Genomic DNA, 9,328 nt, shown 5'->3' with positions numbered 1-9,328 from the left:
TAGAGAGAGCCATTATGGGAGTAGGGAGAAACCTGGTGCTAGGGAAATTCCTAAGAATCTACAAGGATGACCCCAGGTAAGACTCCTAGCAATAGTGAGAGGGTGCCTGAACTGCCTTTTCCCTACAATCAGATTGGTGATTACCCCAACTATCCTCATAGAGCCTTTATCTTGTAATTGATGGAACCAGATGCAGAGATCCACAACCAAGTACCAGGCAGAGCTCCAGGAATCCAGTCAAAGAGTGGGAAGAGGGAAATATGAGCAAGGGCCTGGTCAAGATCATGATGGTGAAAAATCACCTGAACCAAGATCATGGAAACTTATAAACTCTAGACCTAAACTGACAGCTGTGGAGCCTCCATGGGATGTAACTAGGCCCTCCGTAAGTGGGAGACAGTTATGAAGCTTGAACTATCTGAGGGGCCCCTGGTGCTAGGACCAGGATCTATCCCTGGTGCATTATCTAGCTTGTTGGAGCCCATTCTCTATGATGAGATGCCATGCTCAGCCTTAATGCAGCGGGGAGGGGCTTGGTCCTGCCTCAACTTAATATGCCAGATTTTGTTGACTCCTCATGTTAGCCCTAACCCCGTTACCCATTGGGAGGAATGGATGAGGTGTGGGCTAGAGAGAAAGCAGTAGGGAGGGGGGAGAACTGTGGTTGGAACATAAAATGAAATGTAGAAATAAATAAAATTTAAAACATAAAGCCATATTTTAAAGACAAAAAGCTATTTGTTGCCTTAGGTAAGTGAGATTATAAGGTGAGTTAAGAGGCAGGGAAGTGATCAGTAACTATGCAATGCTAGTATCATTTCGTTTCTAATGAGCACATGTAACTGAAAATATTTTTGCAACATTTTTCATAAATCCATTAACAAAAAGGAAGAAAAAAGAAAGGAAAGAAGAAAGAAAGGAAGAAAGAAAGAAAGAAAGAAAGAAAGAAAGAAAGCTCCACAGGCCTGCCTCCAGGTCAATCAAATGGAAACATTTTTTCAATCGTGGTCCCCTCATCTCAAATAACTCTAGCTTGTGTCAAGTTTCCCTAATGTGTGTAGAAGTCAGATTCCCTAGAACTGGAATTACTGGGTTATCATCTTACGTATGGATGGTGGGACTCAAACCCTGGCCCTCAGTTAGAGAAGACAGTGTTCTTAACCACTGAGTCACCTCATCAGCCCTCTACATTTCATACCTTTAAAGCATAAATAAATTATTCCTGCCTATAGTCCCAGTATTCAGGATGCTGAGACAGGAGGATCACAAGTTTGAGACTAGCCTGGGCCTGAAGGAAAACAAGCTTAAAGTAGCTTGCAGGAAGCCTGGCTTCAGTGAGCTTTATCACCCCAGAAGGAGTTAAAATGTGAAAGACAGCACTCCCTTTGCCAGAGGCCCATCTAATCACAGACAAGAGGTAACAGAAAGCATGTCAAGCTACTGGTGCTTAAGATCTAGTGACGACGTGATTCATTGGACTTCAGTTTCCAAGTCTCATTTCTTATATTAATTAATATTTCTTATATAAATATATTTACATACATTATACATTATATATCTACATACATATTATATACCATATAGTACATATTATATACATTTATATGTATTATATAAATTTATAGTTATACATATTTGTAAATATTATATATTATATCTCTTATAGTTCTTACATTAATTTATATTAGAACACTCAACCACCAGAGGTACCCAGCTATATTAGTTACTTCTTGATGTTAACCAAATGCCTGATGGAAACAACTAGTTTTATGTTAACAAGCTAGAGTCTTCACATGGGGGAGGGCCTAGGCCCTGCTTCAAATGATATGACAGACTTTGAAGATCCCCCATGGAAGGTCTCACCCTCCCTGGGGAGCAGAAAGAGGATGGGATGGGGGTTGGTGAGGAGCAGGCAAGGAGGGGAGGGAGAGAGAACTGGGATTGACATATAAAATGAGCTTGTTTCTAATTTAAATTTTTAAAAAAGGGAAAATAAGAGAAAAGTTTACACAAGCTAGAGTCCTTTAGAAGAGGCCCTCAATTGAGAAAATGTCCCCAGCAGAGTAGACTGTGTACAAGCCTAGGAGGCATTTTCTTGACTGGTGATTGACACTGGAAGGTTCAGCCCACTGTGGGCAGTGCCATCTCTGGGATGGTGGTCCTGGGTGTTGTAATAAAGTAATCTAAGCAAGTCTTGGAGAGCAATTCCTTAATCAGCTCACCTCCACTGCCTCTGCATCAAGTCCTACCTCCAGGTTCCTCTAATGGAGGGTGATTTTAGGATTGTAAGCTGAAATAAACCCTTTCCTCCCCAAGCTGTTTATAGTCATGGTGCTTTATAACAGCAACAGAAACCGTGAGTAAGCCAACTCTGAAGGGGAGAAAGGTTTGTTTTGTCTCATAGATTCAGAGGTCCATGGTTACTTGATTCTGTATACTTGGGGAGAACATGGTGGTGGTGGAAGAGTGTGATGGAGGAGGTTGTTTACTTCATGGTGAACAGGAACACAGAGGAGTGGGGGGAGGAAGAAAAGAAGGAGGAGGACGGGGAGGAGGAAGTGGAGGAGGAAGGGGGAAGGAGAAGTAACTGGGGGCCAGGTATAATCTTCAAAGGCATGCCCTAACAACTTATTTATTCTTACTATAACCTACCTCTTGAAGTTTCTAGAACCTCCCAAAGTAACACTACCAGTTGGGGATCTAGCATTGAACATACTGAAGGACCAAAAATTAAAATTAATAAAAGTTTTAAAACTTAAGCCCTGAAAAAGGGAACTTCTAATGACTAGGAATGCCATAGCTGGTGCCTGAGCCCCACTCTCAGAGAAGGGGAGGTGACCCTCCACCACTTGGGTCAACATTCCTGTCTGCTGATTGCTGGTCATAAGGTTGTGAAGATCCCCAGCCCAAGAGATAACTGACAGACCCTGTGATTCTGTAACCCTATGCCCTGTCTTATCTTATTCAAATTTATCTTGCTTAAAATATAGTTACTGCTTTACTCTGTACTTTATAGGAACTTAAGAAACCATGGAAACTCTGAAATTTGTGGCCTTCAACCTTTTGGTCTGCCCCTTTAAAAGCTTTTCTTTTTGACTGGTTGGCATCTCATCCCTCCCACCCTCTCCCCTCTCGCCATGGAGTGAGATCCAAGCTGACCAGCTTGAACAATAAAAAGAAACTTTTTGCTTTTGCATCAGAGGGTTGATTCCTTGGGCTAGTATCTGGGCTCTGAGAACCTGCCACAACACATATCACCACGTGGACATTTCATATTTAAACTTTATGCTTCCCTGATAATTATTTTAGAACATGAATTCTTCACCCAGCTAATTAACTATCTGTAAGCCTCCCCCAGGCTTATGATACTGTGTGTGTTAACTCATGACCTCAAAATTTTTCTAACATGGAAGGGCAACCACAAAAGAGACAAATATTAAGTATAATGAATGTTGCTTTGCTAGGGAGACTTTTATAGGGTGCAAGCTAGAAGATATCCTATTTAGAGAAGAAGGAATGCTTAAATAACAACACACAGCTGAGCATCTTGTGTCAGGGTCATCTGTTGACACTTTTATATACTGGTCCTTAGGTTCTGGGAAAGGATGGCACTTTTCTTGCTAAGCCTGTGTCACTCATTCCTGAGATTGGAGGTCAAGTCAATATCATCCAAGAACAGTAAACAGAGCATTTCCCAAGGAAAATCAGAGAGCAGCTGCCAACAGAATACCAGATGTAACAAAACCAAAGCTGAGTATTCCTAGAACAGGGGCTAAATGGAATCAGGGATCCACACATGGAGAGAAGGGGTGCTCACAAATGTGAATCTGTTCCTTACATTCAATGTCTGGACTCCTAAGGGTTTCTAGCTAGCTCCTCTTGACTGTTCTTCCAGTAGCATCCCACCCTCTCCAGACTGTACCTATTGGGTCTGCAGGTCTACTGGACAATGATCCTACTGTACCTTCTCTCTTCTCACAGAAAAGCATCCCCATATTAAATGCATTGTTAAATTCTTTCATGGAGTGACACTAGTAAAAAGATTCTCTGATCCCAACCCCTAGAACATGTCACAGTTTAACATCTATGGTGGCATAATCTAGCCATAATGAAGTCACGGCTTGGTCTGGTGCTTTTAGACACCAGGCAATAACATAAGAAGCTGTTATTGAATTTGTCAATGAAAGAAGAAATGGAGGAAAGTAGTTTTCAAATCACTTAGCTGACTTACTTTCAAGTAAGAAGAGATCCCTACTGGGACATAGCTCTGTGGTAGAGTGCTTCCCCAGGATGTAAGAAGCCCATACCCCATCCTCATCACAACACCCCTCCCCCACCCCCTGTATCAGAAGAGGGATCCTTAGTCCAGTGGGGATGCTTGACCCTGTTTTTGTGGTTCTTGCCTTCTCTTCCCCTGGGCAACCTGCTCAAAGCAGAAGCCAAACTCTGTATGCAGGGTAGAAGACAACACCAAGGGTCAGAATCACTTAGAGCCTTTCAAGGGAGGCCACATGTGTGCTGAAAAATGCATAGCAAATGTTGAAGGATAATAAATAAAAGAATAAAAGGAAAATGAGTAACATTTGCAAGTGAATTTATGTTTATACAAAATATTTGTGGGAACATGCCTTTCCACTTTGGAGACTCTGCTAATCCATCACCGTGACACTAATGTTGCAAGAAGCAAAGCCGTCAGCCGGTGACCATGACTTTTTAATAGACCACTCCATTTTCAGCAATCACAATAACGAAATTGGAGCAGCCCAGTGTGCTTGCAGGAGATGCAAGCTGGCAAAGCTTCCTGGAAGCTCCCTTCTGCAGGCGGGGGGGGGGGGGGGGGGCATGCTCACAGATAGTCTAGATGCATAGGCAGGGACATATCAAGGAAACACCTCATGCTCAGATTCTTCCAGGGCCTGGCCCACATCTGTGGAAGGCCTGTATGCCTGTAGCACTGGAGTAGTCTTTGGTTTCTGAAAGCTGTCCTCATTTTGCAAAGAAAGGCTATGCTCCAGGGACTGGGATGTATGGCCTTCACTTTCAGATTATGTAAAATGCTAAAATACACAAAATATAGATTATATGGGCTAAACTATGATTTTTAAAAAGCTTACCAATGGCACTAAGAAAGAGCTTTCTTAAAGCCATTTTTAACATCTCCTGCATTTGTCTCCATGCCAGAATACCCTTCATTCATTCACTCACTCCTTTCATTACCTTCTAGAGGATGGAGAATGTGCCTGGAGCTATGGAATATGGATGTTTACAAACCAAGGTCCTGGCTCTCATATGAAACACAATTAGGTATGCTAAACATCAGAAGTAGTATGAAGTCAGAAGTATAAGCAAGGGGCTACAAGGACATAAAGAAAACTTCATGGGAGGACCAGCAAGATGGCTCAGCAGGCAAAGGCACTTGCCATGCAAACCTGAAAGCCTCATTTAGAGCCCCAGAGATCACGGTAGGAGAAAACTTATTCTAGCAAGTTATCCTCCCAACTCCCTCAGCCTCCACTGTGCACATGCACGCCCACACTCACACATCATCTATACGTTCTCATATGTGCACTTAAAATGTTTTTAAAGCCAGGCAATGGTGGCACACGCCTTTAATCCCAGCATTCAGGAGGCAGAGGCAGGCGGATCTCTGTAAGTTCAAGACCAGCCTGGTCTACAAGAGCTAGTTCCAGGCCAGCCTCCAAAGCCACAGAGAAATGCTTTCTCGAAAAATCAAAATATATATATATACATTTTTAAACTTTGTAAGACTAGAGACAAACTTGAGGCGGGGGAAATTAAAGTAGGAGGACTTGATCTTACAAGATAGCTATGTTACAATATTATTTATTATTATTGTCCTTTGTTACTTAATTTCAAAAGTAATGCCTTTGTAGAAAATGTGCAAAAATAACACAAATATAACTACCACTGGTATTCTCATTTCTCTAGGAATATGAATTTTTTTCCAAATACAATTTTCCAAATACTTCATGGTTACAATCTGCTTAATCTAATGCTTTGTACGTAAGTGTGTGTGTGTGTGTGTGTGTAAAGGCACGCAACTGATACAACAGAAACACTCTCAAGGGACTAGAATGTATAGAAGCACTAGACGGTCAAACAATAATAATAAATAGCCAACAAGAGGGCTCAGCAGGTAAAGGCACTTGCTGCCAAAGCTGGTAACCTGAGTTTGGTCCCCAGAACCCACAGGGAGAGGAGAGAACTGGCTCACCCAAAATTGTCCTCTGACCACGACATGCACGCTGTGATATACACTACATAAATAAAAAAATGTTTAATTAACAATAACTAATTATGTGAAGAATCATCAAGTATAATAATACAAATAGAGCAAATCTTACTTTAACTCACAGCCACACGCTGTCACTTGCTACTCCCCTGATAAAAGCCATTTCTTCTGCCCTCACAGTGCTGGGTACTGTTTTTCTAATGTGCTGTGTAGAAACTACTAGCTTCAAATTCTTTAATATGAAGCAAAGATTTAGAGCTATCCTCGGAGTCTACTGAATACAGAGTTCTTCCAGATTTTAATTATCTCACAGCCATGGACAGTGTTAACTGTCAACTTGGCAGAATCTAGAATTACCTGGGATACAGGGGCTTCTAGGCATGTCTGGGATTATCTTAATTATACTAATTGAGTTCAGAAGGCCTGCTCACTGGGCTGAACCACTCTCTGGGCAGGGTATCCTAGACTGTATAACATGGAGAAAGTAAGGTGAGGGCTACTTTAAGCCCCTACCGCCTAGTCTCCTGGCTGTGATGGACTGTACCTTGATTGTCAGTTTTCCAGTGTTTTTTAAAAATTCAACTCCATCTTTGTGGAGCCGTTCTCTTTATGTTCAGACTCATCCGTCCCCCTGTTGGCACAGTACTTAGATATATAAGGACATAATTATAGCCAACTCAATTAGCTGTCAGCATATGTGGAAGTACATGACTCAACCAGGCAGAGCAGAGAAGACGGTGTACAAGTCACCAGCAGCCAATGCATGCAATCTACCAGCACATTCACTGTATGGACTTCAATCAGATTGATGGCTGCTCCTGTCAACTTGGCAGTATCTAGAATCAGCCGTAAGATTGGCCTCTGAGATTATAAGGGCCTCTCGGAGAGGACTTGGTGAGTGCCTGCCCTCACAGTGGGTGGCACCTTCCAATTGCCCTTTTCTTCCTGGCCACATGTGTCTATAGCTGCCATGGCACTCCTCCACTGACACTGCTGACTCTGGCTTCTGCCTCAGTATGGACTGAGTGACATCAGTGGCCCTCCAGGAATCCTCCAGCATTATTTGGGACAGCCGAGGCATGGGGTTTTATGCTGAGCAGCTCCGAAGTTTTCTGCCCCTTCAAAGTGCAGAAGCCCATTGTTGGGTGACCTAGTCCCATTCTGCAAGCCCATCCTCTTGTGGGATATTTGTACACTGTGTGAAGATGTATTGCAGTGATTGGTGTAATAAAAAGCTAGGCAGGAGAGTATAGGCGGGGCTTCTGGGCAGAGAAAGGACTCTGGGAAGAAAGGTGGTGTCACCAAACAGAGGAAGCAGGGGGATGAGGTAACGAGCCATGTGGAAGAGCATAGATGTTAAAATATGGGTTAATTTAAGTTATAAAAACTAGGTAGGAACAAGCCTATGCTAAGGCTGAGTTTTCATAATTATCAAGTCTCTGTATCACCACTTGTGGGCTGGTGGTCCTGAAGAGAAAGTGCTACTACAACCCCCTTTCAGAAAATCCACACATTCCATTAGCTCTGTTCCTTTAGAGAACCATGTCTAATGCAGTTAACACCTGCCATTAGCATATGTTGTTAGTATGGAACAGCATGCTTCGTGTGGACACTTTCACACATGCATAGAACATAATTTGAGCATATTTACCCCCTCACCTCTCCCACTTTCAGTTAGCCCACTTTTTCCTCCCAAATAATAGCCCCTTTTATTTTCATGTCTTCTTTTTTGTTTTTCACAATTATATTTGTGTGGAGGGAGAGCATGCGTGCCACAACACTCAAGTAGAAATCAGAGAGTAACTTGCTGAGGTCAGTTTCCACAATAAGGGTAATGAGGCTGAGACTCAGACAGCCAGGATTGGCAGCAAGTGCCTTGACCCACTGGCCAAACTCAGCCGTGTGTATCATTGACTATTTTAAAAAAATCAAGATTCCACATATGAGACAACACATATATTTGTCTTCAAGAGTCTAGCTTATTTTGCTTAGTGTGATGATTTCCAGTCCCACCTAACTCCCTGCTATATCAACATATGTACCAATGGACACTTCAGTCAGCAATATTCACACATGACGTCTGCAAGTCCAACAAGGTAGTCTTCGTATTCTTAGTTCCTTGTCTTGCTGTTGTGACAAAAATACCTGACAGAAGCCACCTAAAGTGTATAAAAAAGCTGTGACCTACAGATGGGGGCAGAGTGTGGAACATTCATCCCATGATGTGACGTTCCAGAAAGAATAAATAAACTATGGTAAGTAAATGCACTTGAAAGCTGGGACAAGAAGAAAGTGCCCTGGCATGTCCACATTATCTCTGTGGGAAAGGAAGGGCCTGGGAGAATATTCGTGGCTCTTTTCACATGATCAAAGATGATAAGACATAACACCAGCTGTATTACCCCATGGTACTTGTATTTGCTTAAGCTAACTGTAAATGTTGCCTCAAGATTTGCTTGCTTTAATAAAATAAAAATGAGAAGTGCTTTGTTTGCACTACCCTTGAGCTCAAACGCCTGGAGTCCCCTGGTTTCTCATGCAGGTTTGGCATGTCCTTTGATTGAGGAGACTCAGCCTCCTTGACCTTGGGAAGTATAGACACTAATGAAGGGTCTGTTTTTTGTTTACAGTTCTAAGGGATGCCATCCCAGCAGAGAAAGCAGAAGGCTGAGGTAATTGCTTGATGACCTTGTATCCACAGACAGGAAGCAGAGAGAGATGAATGGATGCTATGCTCATCTCCTTCCATCCTTTGTACCCAGCCTGAGAGCCCAGTCTGTGGACTGGTATCACCAGTCTCAAGTAACCTAATTTAGACAATCGCTCACCAGAGATTTGTTTCCAAGGTGACTCTAAACCCCATCAGGTTGATAATGGAGATTAACCACCATGATGGTTTAAAGTAATTTCCATTTCATATTGTAAAACTCCCTTTGTTACTGTTAGTTTTCTATTTCTGTAGAAACAAATTATCACCAACAGTCTAAAAGGACACCCATTGAACCTCGCAATTCTCTTGACCAGAAGTCCCCATCTCTCAAGGACAAAATCAAAGGTCTAGCCAATGGGGTTCTT

Source organism: Cricetulus griseus (genome assembly GCF_003668045.3).
Source record: "Cricetulus griseus strain 17A/GY chromosome 1 unlocalized genomic scaffold, alternate assembly CriGri-PICRH-1.0 chr1_1, whole genome shotgun sequence".
Taxonomy (NCBI): Eukaryota; Metazoa; Chordata; class Mammalia; order Rodentia; family Cricetidae; genus Cricetulus; species Cricetulus griseus.
Note: the sequence above shows the minus strand (reverse complement) of the source record.